The 23,111-nt window shown below is 47.7% G+C and overlaps 1 long non-coding RNA gene across 1 annotated transcript; it reads left to right on the top strand.

The window, feature by feature from the left end:
• Positions 1–68: 68 nt before the first annotated feature.
• Positions 69–21,261, top strand: LOC117016516 (uncharacterized). Its single transcript, XR_004421916.1, has 5 exons — positions 69–173; positions 4,530–4,669; positions 8,327–8,413; positions 18,628–18,791; positions 21,181–21,261. It is a non-coding gene; the product is annotated as an uncharacterized LOC117016516 (long non-coding RNA).
• The last annotated feature ends 1,850 nt before the right edge of the window (positions 21,262–23,111 follow it).

Raw genomic sequence — 23,111 nt, 5'->3', positions numbered from 1 at the left:
GCGGAGAGAACCGGCTGATGTCCATTCATTCATTCATTTAGCGATGACTCGTGCCTCCTTTGTGACAGATGCAGAATTAGGAGCTGGGAACGCAAGGACTGGAGACGTGCCTGCCACCCAGACGTGTATGTGGAGCGGAGGGGCCTGCCCTGAATAGTCATTCCATGTGCAAGGTCTGCTTTTCCTCTTTGCTGATTCAGACATTGATCTGTCAGGTTCCTCTCGCCCCTTGTCTTTGAGAGTGGCCTCTGTGAGCCCCTGCTGCATTACTGGGAGCATGTTAGAAATGCAGACTCTGGGGGCCAACACCAGATGGACAGAATCAGAATCTCTATGCCCAGGTGATTTGTATTCCATTGAAAGTTGGAGGGACTGGCCTGGAAGTAATCAAGGTATGTAGTAACAGACCACCTAACCGATCTGAGAAGACGGCGATGAGTCAGATGCCAGCTCAGCAGTTAATAGCGGGATGTGTTGGGGGGTGGGGGTTTGGGGGGAAGTGGGGTGCGGGGGTGCTAATCACCTCTTACATCAGTGCTTCTTAAAACTTTGACGGGCATGCACGTCACCTGGGAGTCTTGTTAAAATGCAGATTCTGATTCAATAAGCTTGGAGTGGGACCCCAGGTTCGGCAGTTCTACCGAGCGTTCAGCTGATGCCGCTGGCCCAAGATGCACAGACGCTTGCATGGCACTCAGCACATTAGTCCACTGGATTTTCATGATCACGCTGTTGTGAGATGTTTATTTGCATTCCATAGATCAGGAAACAGACTTTATAGAGCTTAAAACCGAGCTGTAGAACCTCAGCGTGTTTTCTTCATCCGTAAAATGAGGCCGCTGGTACTGCTGCCTGCATCAGAGAATTTCTTGGAAGAGTAAATGAAACGAAGCATGTCATGTGCTTAGCATAATGCTTGGCACACAGCGAGGGCTCAAGATTTGGCAGCTTGTAAAACATTTTTCTGGGACTTGCGTCCAGCTTTTCTGACTCGAAAGCTGGGGTTCGGTCCATCAGGTTAGTAGAAACCAGAGTTTGGCGCAGCTAGCAGATGAGGTTAGGATTTAAATTGTTTAGCAATGATTGAATGTGGATGGAGTCGGCTGGTGGCATTCCCAGGGAAGTGTGACAGGTTCACTTCTCTCTGAGGATATTTGTGCATTTGGAGCTGGTTACCTGTTAGAAACGCCCCTTCTTCAGGCTGTGCTACACACATATACATGTCTTTTGGGCTCTTCTTTTTTCCCCTCTAGACCACATGCTCACAGCTTGTCCTGACAACAGCCAAGATCAAACCTGTCCCAGTTCAATTACAAAGATCTCAGCACAGTGTCCTATTCCAGACATGGCTTCTTGAGGAGATGCCCTGATCCCTGGCTGGTCTCAAGCATGTCTTCCGTTGCCATCTCATTTAAACAAAGAGGCTATCTCCAAGAACAGGTCGTGGCTCCATTCACTAACCTCTCAGCTTCAGTTTTAGCTACTGACATTTCGGAAAGTGCTCTAAATCCTGGGGATATAGCCTGCCAGTCATTCCTTAATACAAACAATCTGTACAGCACTCAATAATTTATAGATCTCTTCCTTTTAGTTTATCACCTTGAAAAGGACACAGAACAGATATTACCCAATTTGCAAATGAGAATATTAGAGAGTTTAAGTAATTCATCCATAATCACTTGCGTGGTAACTGCCTTCCAATTCTGAATTCGTTTATTCGACCAATATTTAAAGAGCAGCCAGTATGAATAGGTCCTGTGCCAGGCCTGGGAATCCAATATTGAGGAAAATAGACAACTCCTTGCCTTCACAGAGCTCACATTCTGTGAGGGAGAACCCTGTCACACAGATAATCATGCTGACAAACGCAATACTGCTCTGATGAAAGCTATGGAGGAGAGGTGCATGCCACCGTGAGTGCTTAATAGAAGGGGATCCGACATAAAATGAGAGGCTGCCCTGAAGATGTGGCCCCAGGCTAAGATTTGAAGGATGGGGTCTGACGTGGACCTTGGACTTTATCCTGAGAGTACTATCTAGCCACTGAAGGGTTTGGGGAGCAGTGATAGGTCAGATGTGCGATTTTCATAGCGACTCCTTCAGCACTAATCCTATTCTGCCTTTTTAATCTTGCCTTATTCTCTTACTTCCCTGGGAAGTCCTTGAGGGTAGAGATCAGGTCATTAGTGGAGAGAGACCCAACGAGATTCTGTTTGAGCTGGGTGACTCAGTCAAGATCACGGCCACACACGTCATCCTCAGGGAGTGTTTGCAAAATGTGGGCGGTAGGGGACTAAAGGTAAAATGCCACCATTATAAATAGGCAGGATGGTGGGCTATATTCAGAGCACCCGAGCCCATGCTGGCAAATGGGGACAGCCAAGAACCTGAACACTGCACCTCTACTACCCTTTCATGCAAAGTTGGGAAGCCCTCTCTAGTCCCAGGGAATGGAGGGCAGTAAGGTAAATCATCCTGGCTGGGTTCAAATCCCAGCGGTGCCACGTAGCAGATTCTATGCAAGTCACTTTCCATTCTTTCACAGTCCATTTCTTCACCCGCCAAGTGGAGAAGATGGGGTCTCTCCTAAGGTGGTTGTGAGGGTTAAACAAGAAAATGGCTGTGAAATGCTGAGCCCACAGCCTGGCATCCCGTGAGTATTCAGAAGTCGTAGTGACAGCTTTAATACGGTGCTGGCAGAGCCCGGGCGATTTCACAGCATGAACTCTGGTTCTTTGACTCATCTAGGTGGAAGACACTTTGTGAAATCTGATTAGCTGCCTGCTTCAGGTTTAGTTGATGAGTGAACTCTTCACTGACCTCTAGGAAAAAACATTCCTGAGGGTGTCATCCAAAGGGTCCCTGCTTACTTTTTAAGGGACCCCCCTGCTGATATTCCCACTTCTGCCCACTCCCACTTTCCCCTAATGCTTCATGTCTTTGTTTGGGAAATGCTCACCTGCATAACTGTTCACCTGGCAGCCTCTCCAAGTAATGTCCTTCTGAAGCCCTTCCTGATGGCATTCAAGCAGTCACCAGGTATTTACTATTGACACAGGTAATCTGTGCCAAGTCTGTTCTACACATTGAAGATAGAGGGATGAACACACGGTTCAAAGTCCCTGACCTGGCGGAGATTACTTTTTATTTGGGGGAAACAGACAATAGGCACCATACAAGTGAATAAGCAAGGTAATGTCAGATGGTGACAAATGCATCCAAGGGGAAAGAGGTGATGTGACAGGGACGGTTGGGGTGTGTGTGGGGGGGCGGCTGCAGGAGACCGTAGGAGGGCTGGGGCAGGCCTCTTTGAGGAGGTTGTTGAAGCCGAGGCTGACTGATGGGAGGGGGCTGACCGAGTGAAGAGATGGGGAAAAGGGAAGTGAAGGGCAGCCAGGAATGGAGCAAAGGGCAGGAGGCCAAAGCAGAGGGAGGAGAGTAAGAGAAGAGTGCTGTGAGCCGAGGTGGAAAGGCAGGCAGGGAGTACCTCACGCCGACTCTCTGACTCCCACAGTGCTTTGATAAGAACTCTGTGAAGTCCTTTCCATGCTGGGGTGTAATCGGGGCATCCGGGCCCGGGCTTTTTCATGTCCACAGTCCCTGAACAGTGTCTGGTTCATAGTCAGGACTCACTAACTCTTGATCGAATGAGGCCCAATTTGAGACAGGGATGGAGAGTCTGGGAATGGAGTCTGGGTGACGCAGCACGTCTGAGGCAGTCTGTGATGAATCAGCACCCTCAGTGCACTTTCCCCCGTCTCATTCCGGTAGTAACTGGGCCTACGCCCCCATTTTGAAAACAGCTCCCGAAGAAGCGCTGCCTCTGGTTGAGAGAAACACAAATCACCATCTCTCCCAGCTGGCGGCAGCGCTGAGTAGGAGGAGGTGTTCTGGAGACAAACCTGAGTGGTTGATCAAGACCTAATCAATGTCAAAATAGAAACTGGAACTGAGTACAAGTGACATAAGAGGAAGGACAGAAAATCAGATAGGCTGGCAGACAATGAGCCTTGACAAAGAAGGAATCTGACAGCTGAGCGTGATACAACTGGAAAGAAGTCAGACCCAACCGGGCCGCGCGAGTGCCGAGGAGTGAGGGTCTGAGTCATCATAACGCAGCGTTAGCCACACTCAGCCTTTCCTGCCGGCCGTGTAGAAAACATTTGCTCAAATCCTGTTCTATTTTAGGAAACACCAGCTGCATCATCGGAAGTCCTGCTCTTTCCACATTAGGGACAAGGGACACTTCTCTTTGCTTTTGGGTGCTCACTTGGCAACTGGAGGGCACATGGTTACCGCGCTGCTCACATAAGGTAGATTGGTACCGTGTCCCCTGGGAGCTGAGCAGGCTTCCGTCCTTCAGGCAGGGAAAAGCGGCACTTGATAGTTGTTACCCTAAAACGTAGATTTCAGTCCCTCTGAGGGGTCTGAAGTAAGTGTTCCTGTGCCAGCTTCAAAGGAAAGAGGAAAAAGGGGCCAGATTCCACGAACTGTCACAACCCCTTTCCCTCCCATCTGTCCTGCGATAGGAACTTTGAAACCCTGGCTGCATCTTCTCAGACAAGCGGCATGAGCAAGGCTGCTGGAATGCACCTCCTCTGCAGGCTGACGGCTTCTGTGTGACATCTGGTGACTTCCCTGGGACCACTGCTAAAAGCTGCTCTGCGAGGTACATCGGACACAGGCAAATTGCCGGTGACCTTCTTGGTGGAGAATGTCTTTTCCCCTCCTCTCTCTCCTAGGCCTGATGTAAAGTGCGAACAGTCAATATGTGAACGCTGCTGAGTCCAGGCTGTGCACACTGAGGGTTTTATAGGACAAAGAGTCCTTATGGGGTGGAGCTGGGTATCCCCTACCCCCAATTCCTTATCGTAGCAGGTTGTCTAAGGATCCTATTTCAACTTTTAAATGTTCAGAAGTCTCTACAAACTTTCTAGGTTTTAATCTGAGATCTTGGGGGATATTTCTATTACAAGAACTCCTGTAATACACGCAAAATGGATGGGTCGTGAAAACAGAGAACACACAACATTTCCATCTTTGCTAATGAGAGGGATCACCATGTCTGCGTGTTTGACATGGATTTTGGTTTCTTCATCCAAAATACGGTGGATCAAGACTGGTCTTCAGTCATGGTGTAGAGCAAATACAAGAATGTATTTAGATGATAGTGAGGTCCTCTGCAGCCTACTGCAGCAAAACGTACTCTGGGATTTGGTATCCGCTCTGCCATTCACTTGCTGTGTGTCTCTGGTCAAGTCACCACCTGTCTCTGGGCTCCAGCTGTCGCTGGAAAATGAGAGGGCCGCATTAGATGGTGATTTCCTAAATCCTGTGACTAATTCTCACAACATGAAAAACAATTAAGTCGCACAGTGGAGAATTGTACACAATTGAATCCTTTAATCCTCCTGATTAAAGGAGAATGTCTCAGAGTAGCGTTAAGATGTTTTTAACACCTTTAAACACCTGCTGGTCATCCTTTTTTACAAAGTGAGAGCAGACTTCAGGCTCAGTCTTCCTTAGACTGCATATATCTATCTAGATGAAAAGTTAATCACGTTGTTTTGTGTTCATTTTAGTTATTTTGATGGTTCCTTTTTTATGACAGGTGATTTTGGCTTTCCATTTACAGCAGTGATATAGAGTTTTCCCTTAAAATACATGTGTTTATGTAGATGAGGACATTAAAAGAAATCTATGAAGGTGGTATTGGCATGTGGCAAGAACTGGGCGGTTGGTACATGAATGGCTGCACTTTGGGAAACCCTGGTTTAGATGACCTGACGTGCGTTCCAGCTCTGAGGCTCCATGGCTGTGAATGCCCCAGAGCACACATTGTTGGTCTCCAGCTGTCTCAAATGTAAGCTTTGTGTGGCTTAAATGTAAGCTTTGTGTAAGCGATTGCATGTGGCTTTTTGGCCATTGTATCTGCAACATCTGGTTCAGTGGGTGGACATAGTTGGATTTCAATAAATGATTCTGAAGGAATGGATGTACAGCTCAGGTGGAAAATACTGGGATGTGACATCTTTTTTTCGTTTGGAAGCAAGAGTGGGAAACTTACATTGTAGACCCTGTGGAGTAGCGAAAGGCCCAGATGGACACACACACACACACACACACACACACAAAAGCACACTTTGTTTCGAATGTTAAATCAAGTTGACATTTTGTGATAACATTGACATTTGAAGACTATATGGAATATTGTTTTTTTGTTTTTGTTTTTGTTTTAAATAATTTGACTCTTGACATCTCAGATCCTCCCTGGCAAAAAGGCAAAGTTTAAAGAATGAGTGAGTGAATACATAAATAAATACATTTACCTTTTACTTTCAGTTTTCCTTGTTTCCAAATCTCATTGGCTCTTTTCTTGGAGTATTTTTAAATTGACTGGCTGTTTGGTTCAAATTCTGTTTTAAAAAAGTTTTGGCATGAGCTACAGACCCGGTGTGTTTGCTGGGTTGCAGTTTGGGCGTGCCACCAAGCCTTTGGCTGGGTGACAGTTCAAACACAGCCAAGCAGCTGGTCCTGCTGGGAGAGCCGTTGGTGGGAAGATTCCACAGAAACAATGCCCTGGGCCCTGCAGGAGGATCTGAGGGGTCCAAGGGAGACCACTGGATTAGGGGACCCATAGCTGGCCCTCACCCACCTCTGTTTTCTCTTTGCTTCTCCCCACGGAGTTGCAGTTCACTCTGACTTCCAATAGTCATTAGAAACTGCTGTCTCTGGAACCAGAGTTGGTGGAACAGAGAGACAGGACTTTATCATCAGCCCCATCTCATATTTCAGGTGAAGGCTTGTCTCTGTATGTGGGAAAGACAGAGGGTTTGAGAACATTTTCCTCACAGGGCCATCCCTGCTCTCTCAGCCCAACTCCAGGCTTTTGGTTTCATTAATTAGCCATTTCTGAGGACCAACGAGCATCAAGGGTGATGGAAATGGAAGCACACTTATCGCAATGTACTGAAAAACTTTCTCGTTGCTCAAGAAGCAGAAATAGTTACTACAAAAAATAATGATAAGGTGGTATACTGCACAGGGCTGTGGTGGTGATGAATTGAAACAATGTAGGCAATGCATTGGGACTATGTCTGACTCATCACTGGCACCCCACAAAGAATAGCTACGATTATTATTTAATTCCTCATGCGGTAAGTGGCTCCTAGTGGGTTTTAGAATATGTTTGTGGAGTGAGCAAATGATGGAACTGGCGGTCTTACAGGGAGAAAGCTAGAGGTGTCCAAGCCAAATATGTATGTTACTGCCTTAGGGTATTGATATCCCCATCAAATACCAAAGAAATGACCGTGAGCTCAGAGGAAATGCTTTAGATCTGCCACTCGTCAGTTGAGCTGATGGCCTTCAGGGCAGGGTGGCTTTGATTGGCCAGACAACTTCAGAATGCCTTTCCATGTATTCTCCCCTTTTCTGTATTTAGAAGTTAGAATGTGCCTCAAATTAAGCCAACACGCCTTCAGACACCAGGGTTTTGCAGCTGCCCTTTAACAGAGCAGTAGTTGAAGGCAGTGAAGCAGGTGAGTGTTTCGTGCGTGGTACATGCTTTTAGAGTTTTTGAGGTTTGGCGTGAAGATCCAAAGAGTCTGCTCCTGACTAAGTGAAATGCTAAAGAGGAGAGAGATCTCTGACGCTGTGTCTCTGTTGAGAATTTCTGTTTCTCCTCTCCTGACCTAAGGGTGTGATGAAGCTAAGCTGCCAGAACCCCAAACTTGACTCAGACTGACTGGAGTAGAGGGGGACGGCAGATAGAACCTGATAGGAACAATGAAGAGAAAATCTACGCGAACGTCTCTTTCTGAGCCACAATCTGTCCCACGTGGATATTGTTGGACTCCCAAAGGCGTGGGTTGTACTTGTGGTCAGTAAATCTTCTAAAGTTTCCCAGCTGAATGGTGTTTACACTCAAGGTGCTTTAGAACCATGATTCCCAAGGGGCAGGGGGTCTCAGTTAGAGAGAATTGTTGGACAGGCATGCTGTGCAAGAACGTGAGTCATAATGAAAGGCACTGATGGTTCTGGAGGGCTTACTCTGTGCCAGGCAACATACTTGGCCCTTTATGTGGCTCATCTCTGCCAGTCCTCTGAGTAGCCCTGTGGCAGGTGCGTGGTTGTAAACGTTCATTGTTTATGGTCCCAGGCAGCATTCCCACTTCCCAAGAACCCCTGATTTCCCTTTAGAGTTCCCTCAGTGTCGTTGGAATATTAAATCAGATGTCTTCCTCTGTCACCATGGTGCCTGAAGTTTTCTTCAAATCACGCTGGTGAGGGAAGGGAAAGTCCAACTGGAATTTCTGTCTTCCAGGCCTTGGAATCCCGAGCTTATTGTTGGAGAGCAGAAGAAATCCTCAGGACTTGCTGCTTCCAGCTCCAGTTCCGGGCCAGATGCCAGGTAACTTCTGCCACCTGCTCTCAGTTCGTCCTAAACCTTCTCTTGCCTCTTGTGAGAGCTGTCTCTCACCCTCCAGTGAATTTCCTTTTAGACAGCGCCTTTGAGGGGTTCTGAATTCAGGTCTGTCTGCCTCCAGAGTCCATGGCCTCAACCATCATACAAGGCTGAAGCCTCTCTGTTTCCACCTAGGCGCAAGGTTCTAAGAGGCTCTGCTTCTGAAAGTCTGAGAATATATGATTCTAAAACGATCTGATGGATTCCTTTTCTGTTCTCTCCGAGCTGGTAAGGGTTCACACATGCAAATCCCACAGGTCGAGCTGTTGGCTGAGTCAGCAGTAGGGTGTGTGAGAGCTTTGAGACTTGAGCTCAGCTGACAGACACATCCCTTGACTCACTCTGGCCTCTCCCTGCAGGCTTCACATTGTAAGGTCGTGCCAGCCTAGTCCCCTGGCTTGTCCATAAGACCTACAGTCTACCATCCCCTAGGAGTAATCTGAAGCTGAGCACAAGGTGAAGACACCTCTTTAAGAGTTTCTGACCCCTCGACAATCCCCTGGGAGCTGCCAGGGGTAGCCTATCCAGTAAGCAGTGAAAAGCAGAGCCTCATAGGAGCTTCGAGAAATGCTTCACAATCTACTTATAGTGTGAAAGATTAGAAATGTTCCCCCGTATCGCCACTGGGCAGATATGAACAGATAGTCATCTTTAAGTGGCTAAAAAGTAGTACTCATTTCCTCAATGGTACTCTTCATTCAACAAAGTAGATCATTTGAATTGTGTGAGCACTTTATTCCCAAATGAGACTCAGGAAAGCTATTTTTATTTTGAACAAAAATTTAGTCCAATTGTTCCTGAGTTGCCCTTTGCCAAATCATATTGCTTCCCTGAAGCTGTCCTACAGGAGCTTCCATCTGGGCACAGTGGCTGGCATGAAAGTTTTCAGACTTTTTATTTTTTAGCAGTGGGATGATGTTTTCAATCACAACAGGACGATAATATACAAAAGAGGTAAGATGGAGCTGCTCCTCGAAGTCACCCCTGCCCTGTGGCATTCCCTCCATCCTCCTACCTGAGTCCCCAAGGCGTCTCTGAAGACGCACAGGGGTGAGGGTGGATGGGAAACGTGCTGGCCTGGCATCTCGTTTGAACTGAATTGGATTCAGTGGACGTGGCGCTGAAACGACGCTGAGCTAGAACGTTTGCATTGTTTCTTTTTCTCTCTGTCTCCAAGTCTCTCCTTGCCTCCTCTCATCCCCCACCCTTTTATGGCTGAGAGAATGGAGAGGGTGATTTACAGAGAGGTGAGAACAGGCAGGCCAGTGTATCCTTTAAAGCTGAGGCTGCGGGCAGAGAGCAGGCAGGAGACGGGAAGATGGAGAGCCGAGCTGACCACCAGGCTTGCTCCCGGCAGGTACTTGGGACACCACACAGATTTACAGGAACTGGTGGGGAGAGCAAAACAGTGGGTGAGTCGGTGAGGATGGCAGCTAAAGTAAGGTCAAGGACAGACAGGATGTCACAGGCTGAGCTGTCTGCAGCCCGGGCATTTTGGTGGTGCCTAGGCTTCCTCAGAGTGGTGTCGGGCGGGCCCAGCGAGAGCGCCTTGTACCAGCAGGAACGTCTGTCGACTCATTTTGCTTTGTGTCTGTCCTGCTTGCCATGCTGCGAGGGGTTTTCGACCTCTCTCTCGAGAATATACTCATTACCCGAGGCTTTGAGTTAGTGTTTGGGGCTGTGGCCCAGAAACCAGTCAAGTTGATGTATATGTGGTTTTATGGTTTGCAAAGTGCCTTTCTACATGCGCCCTCAAGGTTCCTCTGAGGCATGAGGGAAGGTCGGCATGAGGGATGTTACCCTGTGCATTATGTCACAGAACACTGCGGATGCCCCCAGTGAGAGGAAGCAGGGCACTGATGAGGTAAGAAGGGAAATGTGGTGCAGACAGGCTATTGCCATATTCGCAGTGCTTGGCCTCCCACATATGCCCGGCCACCCGGCAGGACAGTAGCAGTTATGCATTCCATTCCCAATAGATCAGGCTGGCTTTAAGTTTCCTGGATCGTGTCACTCAGATGTGTCATGTGTACTTGGTTGTCATAGCATGTTGCTCAAGGAGGACGATCTTTAAGGCCAAAGGTCACAAACTGGCTGGCCCCACGTGGGTTTTGTTTGGTCTGCATCGGGTTTACATTTTTGAATTGCTCACTCACATTTAAAAATTGGAAGATATCTGCATTCCTGGTGTTCTTGAAAAAATTGGAGTATTTGACAACACTTGTTTTGTAACTGTCCCGTGTCCGTGAGTCATGTGTTCTCCACGTTGCCACCGACCCCACCCAGCCGGTTTCGCTTCTTTACATCACCTGCACGGCCCCGTGTCCACTTGAGTTTGAGACCCTTGGCCTAGGTTGTTGTCTTATGTAACTTGACATGTGGAACAGGGATTGGCAAACTATGGCCGATGGGCCAAATCTGGTCCGCCACCTGTTTGTATTATATAAATAAAGTTTTATTGGAACACAGCCACTCTTATTTGTTGACAGATTGTCCATGGCTGCTTTCACATTACTTAGAGTGCAGTAGTTGCTAGAGAGATCATATTGTCTGCAAATCCTAAAATATTTACTATCTGGCTCTCTATAGAAAAAGTTGGCAGACCCCTGATGTAGGCCGTGGCCAGAGGGCTGACTTTTCACCACAAAACAGCCCATCAGAGTGTGTTTTAAACAAAAGCTTTTTCCTCTCTGAGGAATTCTACCAGTGTTCTTAAACTAGCTTCATTTTCTTTCTCTCCTGGCTTTATTTATAACCTACCAAACTGAGAGGGGAAGTTGGTGACCAATTGTTCCCTGGGTCTGGGCTATTACAAGGTTGTACAATGTCAGTTTTAGTGGTCAGGGCCAGCAGGCAGTTGGCTTCCTTCCATTTTTCCCTTGCCTGCCAGGTCTGTGGGGAAATATCCAGAATTATTGGCATCCTGCTTTTCTGTAGGCCCTACCTTGAATCCACGGGGATCAGCACTGCTGTTGTCATTTATCGCAATGCAATGTTATTAACATTGTTATTTTTGAGAACAATATCTTACACGTGTGTCATGGAAGTAGTTAAATCTTTCACAGTATCCCTGTATCTTTTCTCACATTTCCTTCTCAAGAATATCCTGCAAGGCAGGTGGATTGCCCGTTCAATAGCTCTTTTTCCTCCCATCTTCCTTGCTGTGAAGCCCAGCTCTAAGTAGTGACTGAAAATGCCAGAATCTTGCTTTTCTAGCCTTTGATAATGGCTAGGTGATCACGTGATCCTATTCTGGCTAATAACAGATAAAAGAAGTCTTCTGGGAGGCTCCTAGGACATATTTTCCTATCTTATAAGAAAGTGGTATGTTCAAGAGAGATTCCTGTGTCCATCCCTTTATGTTTCTGAGGGTGGCTGTGTGAGGTTATGATGCTTGGAGCTGTTACAGCCATCTTGGGACATGAGAGAAAGCATCAGTGTCATGCAGAGGACATTAAGAGAATGGATGAGAAAATCCTGTGTTCCTGGGGATATCCTTGAACCCGGAATCATTACCCTTCAGGTGGTTCTCCTTGTGGAAGATGCTAGTAAAACTTTCTTATTAAAGCCACTTTGGGTTAGGTATTCTGTTATTTTATGGCCCAAAATATCTTAATTCAAAAAATCAGGTACTATTAACTCTAGTTTACATCACTTTCAAAAAGTAGCAAAAATATATACAGTTCTTACTATGTGTTAGTGTTCTGAATGTTTTCAGATAGTTAACTCATTTAGTCTGCATAATGACAGCAGAAAATAGGTACTATTATCCTGATTTTATAGAAGTGAAAAGTGACATGAAATAAATGCTAATCCTGCATGACGTCACACCCCTCGTAAGGCAGAGCTAGGATTTAACCCTGGGCAGTCTGGCTCCAGAGGGCCATGGGCATAATCACTGTTCTGTGTTTCCTCTCTAGAAGAGAGGAAATGGTTTGCCCCACGTCACATGACACAATGTGGCACCACCCTTAGCCTGACAGGCACCGGAAGAGTCTCTACACCCGTCCATCTACCTCCTCACCAGACAGTGAGCTCTCCATCACGCTCCATCTTTGTCACCCTCAAGCTGGTCACAGACCTGGATCTTAGCGGGTGCTCCATCTTAGGACTAGATTTCAAATCTCTTTGTTGCTCACCTGCTGCTCTTCCTTTCTTCGTGCCGGCTGCAGGCATCAAACCATTGCCAGCCTGGGTGAGCTCAAGAGGATGGTGTAGCAGGGCTGGTACCCTGCGCCTTGTATCTTACTGAGGGACATTGCCTGGAGGCCATCGTTACTGGGTTTGTGGTCAGGCAGAGTTAAATTTAATTGTGACTCTGCAACTTCCAGCTTTGTTACCATGGGAAAATCTTTTCCCCGCTCTGAGCCTCAGTGTCCTCTTCTGTAAAATGGAATAATAATGACCTACACAATGAGGTAATTTTGAGTATTAACATGATAGGCATACGAAATGCTTAACAAAATGCCTGTCACCAAGTAATCACCTAGTAAATGGTGAATACATTCTTAGTGAGGTTGCTTTTTTCTTCTTAACTGTCACTATGTTTGGGGCTGTTTGGGGGCTAAAATTTCTTGGGAGATGGACCCGACATCTTGGGGGTAAGAGAGGAGACTCACTGTGAGGGATAGTGACCTAGGAGTCAGGAGGGCAGGATGCCAACCCAACTTTGTGATCTCAGTGGTTCCTTTTCTCCCTCTGGGCTCCCATTTCCGCACCTGTCAAATGCGTGTGTTGGTTGAGATGACCAGCTCAGACAGGCCACAGTGCGAGATGCACCAAACACATGGACCTGCATTCTCTCTAGGACTTTGCACGGCTTGGGAGCAGTTAGCATCCCTGAGGACCCTGGTTCAGTTTCCTCCCAAATCTACCAAGGCTGCCCACGGGTTTCCATCTCCTCAGCCACCAGCAAGCCCAGGGCCCAGTGCCCAGTGCCCAGTGCCCAGTGCCCAGTGCCTGCACGAGGTGCACGGTCAATAATTCTGAGCTGGATGAATGAATGAACTCCATTGAGTGAATGAGTGCTACCTGGGACCCCTGAAGTTTGGGCAGGTTTGGTTTCTTTTAATATAAATATTTAGAATATGACCATGATTATAGTTTTTGGCAAGGGGAATCACTTACTCGTGGTCATGGCCTGGAACTTAACCAAACTGTGAGCCAGCACCAGAATAAACTGCATTGAACTGCCAGCTTCAGCGCCAGAGGGAAACTGATTTTCCATTGACCCATGAGCCAGGTCTGGTTTAAAAAAAATTTTTTTTACAAACAAGCCAGTATCTAGCAAACCTGGTCAAACAAAATGCTTTCTTGCGTTTGCTTTTAAAACCCTGAACTGGAACAAAGTCAGACCCTAAGTAATCCTGGTTTGTAATATTGCACAATACATGCAGATACTAATAACGTGAGCTGACATTGCAGGGCAATCACTTTGTGCTAATTGCATTATCTCATTTATTCCTCAAACAAACCTGTGAAGTAGGTCCTATTTTTATTTCTATTATGCAAGTGGGGAACGATCGACAGACAAGTAACATTTGCCACGGTCACAGGACCACTAGGAGGCAGAGCAGACATTTGAACCCAGGGCCGAGGGATTCCTCAGTATCAACGGCAGCTGCAGTTTACTGAACCTGCATTATGAGGCAGTCACGGGGCTGAGCATTTTATGTGCAAGAACTCAGTTAATCCTGACAGCAGCACTGTCCATAGTGTGCCACCATTATTAGCTCCTTTTGGAGATGAGGAAGCAGAGCTTTGGAGAGAGGATGTAATCTGCCTGCAGTGTGTGGGTGGTGCCAGAGCTCAGGAAACTCTCAAGGGCCACAAAGAGGGAGGGACTTCACCAAGGTCACACAGTGACTCTGCATTGGAACAAGGCTTCACTGAAGACCTTTTCCATTCACTGCTGGGAGGGTATTGTTGCAGCAATAGGGGGAGGGGAGGCCTGCCACGTGGCTGGTCCTCCTTGTCCCTTGTCCTAGTGACAAGAAAAAGAGCTCCGTCAGTTAGAGTACATGCTTTGGAGTCACAGACCTGTGTTCAAATCACAATTCCAAAACTCATTCGCTGGGTGATCTTGGGAAAGGCCCTCCCTCTCCCAGAGCCTCTGTTTCCTCTTCTGTAAAATGGGACAGTAACCATGCCTGCCTCCTGGGGTTGCTGGAGGAGTAAAAGAACACACACAATGACCACAGGACAGCGCAGTTAACATGGAGTAACTGTTATTGCTATTGAAATGATCCACCTAAAGAGGTGGATCTCTTCCAAAAGAGGTTTGAGAACCATTGCTCCATATAGAGAAGCCCTGAAATCTGCTTCACAGTGATGATTTATTATGGTGGGACAGAGGCCCAGAGGCTGAAGAATGTCACTCTGTCAGAGAGACACATGCACTCGAGGGACACGTACCTGCACACCTGGATGTAACACACAGGTGCACACATGCATATGTACACACATATGCACACTTCATATATGTGGCATATATATGGTCACACATGCATGTGCACACAGGCACACACACAAGACATCTATGGCTGTACTCACACATGTTTGTATGTTCCCACACATATGCGCGCGCACACACACACATTTTACGTGCACGCTCCCTCCCCTTCTTTGCCTAGTTAACACGCGCTCTTCCTTCAGCTCTCAACCCAAAGGTCACAGGCTGAGGGCAGCCGCCCTGACCTCCCAGGTGAGGCCAGGCCACTCAGGCTGTGCTCTTTTGGCACCTCGCACTTGTCCTCCTCTGTTTGCTCTCAATTGTTGTTGAATAATCATGTAATAAGTTGCTTAATTCTGCATTTCCTGCTAGAATGTTAGCTCTGCAGAGCTCAGGGTCAAAGCCTGACTATTCTCCCCGATGGAAAGCACCTCACACAGCCAGGCACAAAACAAGCCTTTGATAGGTTTGTGCCATGGTTTGAACAGAACCAGCAGGATCCCCTTTGCGTGCAGGCTGGGGAATAAGCTGATTCATAGTGGGGCTACCTTGTATAGGATTTGGGGCCTTGGGCTCTGTGATGGTTCGTAGGCTCACCCTGAGAGAGCCAAGCCTCAAAATGCTGGGGAACTTGGCAAGAAAGAAAACCCAACTTTCAAATTCATTCCTAGCCACCAGGAAAACAAGTGTTGGTGGTGGATAGAATTTCTAATAAGTCTGAAACGCAGACAGCTCCCTACTGCTTCTCGCTCTGCTTTCCCCAGGGAGGTTAGAGGACACCAGCATCTGCCACGAGTAATAAGGTTGACGAGTCATTGCCTGGTTTGGGACAGAACTGCTTTCTTTCTCTCAGGCCAGATAATAGCAGTAAGCAGGTCCCTTTAGACATAAACAGGGCAGGGGATGATGGAGTGATGGAAATGAGAAATGCAGTGCCGGGCAGTGAAAAACAGGTGATTCGGGTTAGAGAATAGCCGGTCCCCGACTTACAATGGTTCGGCGTATGATGTTTTGACTTCATGATGGTACAAAAGTGATACGCAGTCAGGAGAAACTGTAATTGGAATTTTGATCTTTTCGGAAGCTGACGGTATGCACTACGATGCTCTTTTATGATGCTAGCCGGCGACCGCCACGCGATCAGAAGGGGAAACCACCAATACTCTGCAGTAGACTGTGTTGCCAGTGTTTTCTGGACATTATGTTTTGGTTTTGCATCCCCTCATGTCTACAAAATACCCATCTGTGTCTCCTGCTTTTGGTTAGACCAAGAAGAGGACGGCAATTACAGATGCTTCTCCACTTATGATGGGATTGTGTCCCAATAATGTAAGTGTGCTGAACACGTTTAAGGTAGGCTAGGCTAAAGCTCTGATGTTCGGTGGGTTAGGGGCAGTAAATACATTTTCGACTTACAATGGTTTTCTCGTACTTAACCCCATCGTAAGTCAAAGGGAATCCGTAATTTCTTTTACTTCGTTTATTTATTTAAAGAATAGTTCTGGGCACCTTCTAGCTGCTGGGGATACAGGAGAAAGGAGATCTCCATCGTCCTGGACCTCTGGGTACTCAAGTGTGCTGGAGAGATGGACAAGGAAACAGGCAATCAAAGTGCAGTGAGATCAGTGGGCGTGTGCCTGAGAGCGGATCCTGGGGGACGGCTTCTGGAGAGGAGGATGTCTAAGCTAAGGCTTGGACAATGAGCTGCTGTTGGCCAGGCAAGAAGAAAGGAGAAAGAGGGGTTTGAAGGGAGAGGAGAGTTGGTGTGCAGGCCCCAAAGGGAGAGAGAGCTCAGCACACCAAGAAAGATGGCAGCAGCTGTGGATCTGGGAGGGAGTGGCCTGGACAGCAGGGACCAGCGGGATGCAGAGCTTGTCTTTGTGGACCTCAAAGCCCCACCCCCGGGGTGATGGCAGGTGGAGCCCAGGACGGGAGTACTCGTAGGCTAAGGGAGAATCATTCTGAAGAGTGGTGGGGTCCTTCAAAGAAAGGGGAGCTTTGTCTGAGGTTGGGGGTGGGGTGGAGAGACAGGCAGGCTGGTGCTTCTCAGGACCAGTGAGGTCCTTCACACGTGAGCGTATGGGATTATGGGATGAGGGAGGAGTAGCTGTGTCATTCACCCACATGGCCCTCCATTCTCGTCGACAGGGAGGCCTCGGGGACCTTTTAAGTGCCTTCCCGCAGCTGCCACCTGAACTCTTGTCGGGTTGGATGATCTGTGTGCTTCTGTCTCTCCCACTCTGTGTCTCTGCCCCCAGTTTGTCCCCCGCAGCTCTTTCTATCCTGCAGCATCCACCCTGGCCACCCCGGCCTCGTTTTCTGTATCACTACCCAGGAGCTGTGTCACTATGAGCAACTCATGTCACATCTTTGAGCCTCAGTTTCTACATTAATGAGAAAGTAATGGGGGTGCTAATGCCACGTACTTCTTCAGCCTCTTCTTGTGCCCCTCTTCAAGCCACGCCACCTGGCCTTCTCTCTCCACCTCGAGCTCACAGAGCTTTTTCTTTGTAGAATCCGTTGTCTCTTCCTTCCCTCTCATACCCTCCCCACTTTTGGCTAATTCTTCCTCATCTTTCAGATCCAAGCTTGAGCACGATTTCCTCACAGAAGCCTTCCTAAAGAGGGTCCGCCACTTGTTATATTCTGTATTAATGCTCTGCAGACCTCATTCCTGATGCATGTCGCAGTGTTGTGTGACTGCTGCATGCCCGACTCACCCTCTAAGATATGTGCAGGTCAGGGGACAGATCTGACATGCTCATTACTACACCTTTTCACATAGCACTGTCCCGGGCACATATTAGGCTCTGGGCAGTTAGTTGTTGAACGGCTAAATGACATCTCAATGGATTTAATACATTTCATACATATGTAAGTTATTAAGTATGCTCAAGCCAGGCCTATAAATTTATGTAAGCTGAGTTTTTCAAAGAACATCACAAACCATAGTGACATATGCTGGTCACTAGAGGGCGATGTGAAACCATAAAGCCAGGGGACCTCAGGGACCCCGGCCCCTTATTGAGAAGTGGAAGTCTAATATGGCGTCACTTTCTATTCTATCCGTTCCCTAGACTCATTGAATAAAATTAAAAAATATATATAGAGTGTTGTGAAGGCCTGCCAAGTCTGTTTGGTCCAGTCCCGGACTCTGAGACCTAAGAGAGTGAGTTCCCTCTGTCTTCACTGGCCCCACGGCACAGACTCTTTCCAAGCCCTGGGCAACCTCTCTCTTTTTCAATATTCTTATTTTCCCGTCTGTCCATTCATCCAAAAAGTATTTACTGACTTTCTACGATGGGCTGAGCACTGGGTTAGGTGCTGTCTCATGGAGTCTGCTGTCTGCTTGGGAAGACAAACATGGAGAAATAATGTAGTTACCAACTGTGATTAATGAGGAGAAGGGCCAGGCTGATTGTCTCCTGAGCTCACTCTCAGAGGAAAAGCCGCTTAGCAGAGACCCGGAGGCTGAACAGCAGCCACTGGCAGAGGGATCAGAAGACCAGGGCTTCTGCCCACGTGCCCACCTGGGTGCCAGGTACTGTTGGACAGGTCCTTTTCCCTCGTTGTCTTCTGTTCTCCCATTTGTATAATTGTACAAGCATTTCAAATCTGAGCTTTCGATTAGGAGGGATTTGTGCCTTAGATATCTGGGGTGCTCGTGGGTGTGGCTCTCAGTCGTAGGAGTCTGTGGTCCCCCTTTTAGGTGAAAGGGGGCGTCTGCATTGATGGGCTCCCACTCAGCAGTGGGTCCTGGGCTGAACCTCCAAGATTTACAAGCTCAGGCGGAGGAGGACTGCTGCCTTCAGACCCAGCAGAGGCTCCCACTGTGTGGCCCAGACTGCCTGCTTCCAAGCTTCTGGGAGCTGGGTAAGTATACAGATTCCTGGGCCCCACTCCCAGGGACAGTGATACGGCAGATTTGGAGGAAGTCCCCAGAATCTGCATGCTCAGGAGGTCTCCAGGTGATTTTGATGCACACAAAAGTCTGGAAGTCATTACCCTTGATCTTTCTGTACCAAGGGTTTATGACTTGGGCTTCCGGTTGACCTTGATTTATGTTCTATTATGTGTATTCCAGAAAAGTTGTGGCTAAACTCAATTTTTGTGACTCAAATGATATCCTCAGCACATATAGGGATCTCACTTTAAAGAGTCAACCATTTGGGATGTGAATTTTCACTCCAGTGGAATTCTTTCATGTATGCTAATTTTCCTAAACAAGGGTTACGCCTATTTATGCTTCACAGACCAATTCATTCATTAATCAGAAACACCTAGAATTCAGCTTTGTGGAAGATCGGCAGTCTTAATTTCCAGAAGGTAGGGAAATGGGGAAGATTTGTGGCCAGAGGCACAAAGAATTAAATTTCAAAGCCGAGAGTTAAGCTCCTCCAGGTTAAGCACTTATTTATTGTCAGCTTTATAATCACTCCCCACCTGGGACAGGTGAGCCCTGCCCCAGTGTCCCCTGAATGCAGCTAAAATCCTGATGACCTTGAATTTGCTATTGCTAAAGAAGCTATAGTCCCAAGGCTCCTGCCTGGCACAATCCTCCACGGGGTCAGGGCATGCTCCAGTCCGATCTCATTCCCTCATTCTGGGCTGAGATGCAGCTCAGGCAGAGAAGTCTTGCATCATACGAATGTCTTGGCTCTTGACAAGGAATATTTCAATCAGAACCCTTTCTCTTTGACCTGTCAGTGCAGTCCTGGGCTTGTCCATCATGCTCCCATTTGTGGGGGGCAGTTGCAGCAGGTGGCTAGGCTGTCAAGGGCAGCAGTCATCAGAGCTGCAGCCACCCTCATGTGGCTACTTCATCTGAGATCTTGTGAGCAGAGAGGACTAACGATGGAGAAGTTGACCGATTCAGCTTTCTCCTGTCCCAGGATGGCCAGAAATCTCCGGGGAAAAGATAGAGGGGCTGATGAGGGTCACGACAGTGTAAACAAGACCACAGGCAGCTGGTCTTCTTAAGCTGGTGGCTACTGCAGGTCACGCCCAATCAGCAGCCCAGGCTGTTGGATCAGAGAGGACGATTGGTTGGATTTAGGGCCCAAAGACCTGTAATTTGCATTGATGGAGAGGGTGGAGATGGCATCTGAGGGGCTGGAAAGATGAGATAAAAACAGCACGAACAGGAGAGCAGCATTAGTGGAAGCTAGGATCCATGGAAGGGAGAAAAGGAAGAGGTGGGTTCAAATGCGAGAGAGAAGCGTTGCTTTTAATCGCAATTCTTCACATGGTTTGTTGACATGTACACTTCATGTACACGAGTAGTGTCCGCTGTCTCTCCTTGGGTCTCCCACCAGTGCTGTAAGACAGGCTGGTCATGTCTGTATTACCAACGAGAAGCCTGGGGCCCAGAGACATCTACTTAGTGTCATGGTCAGGAGAAAGGCTGGGTCTCCCAACTCGGGGCCTAAATGCGGTTCTGTTAGTAAGTTTCCCAAGTTTAGCCTCATTCAAATGGCACTTTATGCAGGGAGCAATTATATAACAAAGAGGAAGCCAACCCGCCCTCTCTCAGATGCTTTCTCCTTGAGGCCCTTCCAGGGAACTCCGTTTAGATTTGCTGGTGCTTTGTGGCATAGGTCACCTCTTGGCAAGGGGTGGGGTGCTGGCTTCCTACAATACGCCGAAGGGCTGTGCTTAGGGTACTTTAATCTGCTGATTCGTGCAGGAAGGATCAGAAAGGAGAAGATAGGAAGGGAGACCATGCAAAAGGAAGTTGACAGTTACAAAAGAGATAGGCAAGTGCTGCAGTATCTTATCAGGAATTACACTCAGTGGTCATAGGACGAGCAACAGAACCTATGGGGGGGAGTGGTGGTCCGTTCTGGGCCTGGGGGAGTAGTGACCACGATGCCTCGTTCAGAAACCCCTGCCACTGAGGATGGGAACATGGACCCTGGAGTCAGACAGACTCGAGTTCAAGTCTCTGCCACTTTTCTTCTTGTGTCCTGGGACCAGGCATGTAACCTCACTGAACCTTAATTTCTTCATCTGTAAAATGGGAATGATAATGATTGTGGATTAAATGAAAGTATGCTTAAAAAGCACTTAACCCAATACTAACCACTACATAAATATCCGCTGTGGTCATGATGATTATCTTGAATAACATGAATGGAGAGAATTATGTCATCCAATTGACAAATTCTTCCCTGGAGTTCAACCCTCTGAGCTACCATTTTAAGTCTCTCTGCCTGTCTCATGCAAATTACTTTTAACATTTCTTTCCTTTTTGTTTTTTCAGGTTCCCTTCAGTGAAGAAAACATTAACGTCATTCGGCGGATAAAGAAACCGAGCCTTGGAGATGTGAAGCCGCACTGTTCAGTAAGGTGACCAGGCCGATACGTGTCGCGGTGCCAGCACCACGCTTGACTCTGGTCGTCTGGCACTGCAGCCCATCGGCTCAGCCACTGCCTCTCAGCCAGGAAGACAGACTGATGATAACAGAAAAGTACAGGAAACGCCTGATGGGGGATGGGGATGCACAGAGGGAACCAGCCCGATGCAGGGGATCAGGAAGGCTTCCCTGAGAGTTAGCAATGCTGCAAAGAGTGAAGGACGCTCACTGGCGGAATGCCGGAGCTGGAGGCCAGTGACTTTCAAAGAGAGCATAAGGAATGTTCTCGGGATCTGGCCTGTGAGAATTTACAAAATCTTAATAATTATGTATTCATTATAAGTTATTCATGCAAGGGGCTCTGTGTTCACATTTATGAGGTGGTAGGGGTGTCCTTTTTGAATATGTCAGTACACGTAGAGAAAAATATTAGGTAAACAATAGTGGCCGTGGTGCTTTGGAGTGGCAAAACTCAGGACCCCGGAAGTCTTAGTGCCTGAAGATGGGGAAACTGGTTTTGTATCACTGTTCAGTTTTTTTTAAATAGAAGAGAACACTGAGACTCAGAAATACTAAATGCCTCTCTCCATGTCACCGAATGAGTTAGTGACCAAGTTGAGTTATATGAAAATGTGTTTCATTTCCCCCAAATCCTAAGACAACAGGAAAAGTGATACATCAACTTCGAGTTCTAGGGGACATTTGACAAATGATTCTTAGTTCTGCTGGCGGCCAGATTCTCGTATTAGAATCTTGCTGATGCTTTCCCTGTGTTTTTTTTCCCCCCAAATTAATTTCTCTTTCCAGTCTTCATCTGTCTCCGAGCTCCTCTGCCATAGGCCTTGGCTTCACAGGGAGGGTTTGTGACTGAGTCGTTGGGATCTCCTGGCCCCTGAAACTTTAGGTACGCTCTGGCTGTCAGCTGGGCTTCCTGGTGGTGGGGAGTGACAGACCCTGGATTTCAAGTCTGAATGGGGCTGGAGCCCAGCCTGGCCTCTACTTTGGTGTGTGGCCACGAGTTTAACCCGCCCTCCCTGGGCTGCCTACCTCACGGGGCTGTTAGGAAGGAAAACGAGACAGAGCATCCAGAGTTGAGATGACGGTGCCACTGAAGGGGCTGTTATGACCCTGCCAGAAGCTCCAGGGCCTTGGAGTGGTGACTGTACACCATCCTGGCCGACTCCAGAGTGCTGCCCAGGGCTGACCCTCTGCGGTCATGGAGCCCAGACGCTGCTCACGCTACACGATGCACATGGACGGACGGCTCTTTTGGAGAGTGAAACACTGCCAGTCATAAAATAACGTCACATACAGGGTTTTATGTTGATTTGGGCAATGATCCTCAGCGTAATTCTTCTCCTTATGGTTTTGGTAAAGAGGAACTAAAGCCGGGGCCTGAGAAAGAGACGTGCCCCAGGTCACCCGTCTGGTGTAGTGATGCTGGGACCAGCCCGTAGCATTTCCGGCTCCCAGAACGGGGCACCTGCACTGCCACTACCCATCCTGCACTGAGCTACCGGGGTGGCAAAGGGAGGACCCGACTGTCAGGGCTTTTCTCCATTCATTCCCTCCGTTGTCATGAAGGTGTCTTGAGGCTCTCATTTTATGGACAGGAAACAGGCCTAGAGGGAGAAGAGAATGGGCAGAAGTAGCATTAACATCTAATTAATGTATAACCAAATTAGGAATGTCAGCTCTTTTCATACAATTACAAATGTTTGTAGCAGTTATAGGCTGTGTTCTTCATTAGGAGCTGGATTTCTAGAATTCAAGCAGTTTACATTCTTTCCCTCTAATATAGATCTCCCCAGCTTTTATCTGCTGTCCCGTTATTGTC

Source organism: Rhinolophus ferrumequinum, chromosome 24 (genome assembly GCF_004115265.2).
Source record: "Rhinolophus ferrumequinum isolate MPI-CBG mRhiFer1 chromosome 24, mRhiFer1_v1.p, whole genome shotgun sequence".
Lineage (NCBI taxonomy): Eukaryota > Metazoa > Chordata > Mammalia > Chiroptera > Rhinolophidae > Rhinolophus > Rhinolophus ferrumequinum.
Note: the sequence above shows the minus strand (reverse complement) of the source record. Positions and strands in the feature narration are given on the sequence as shown.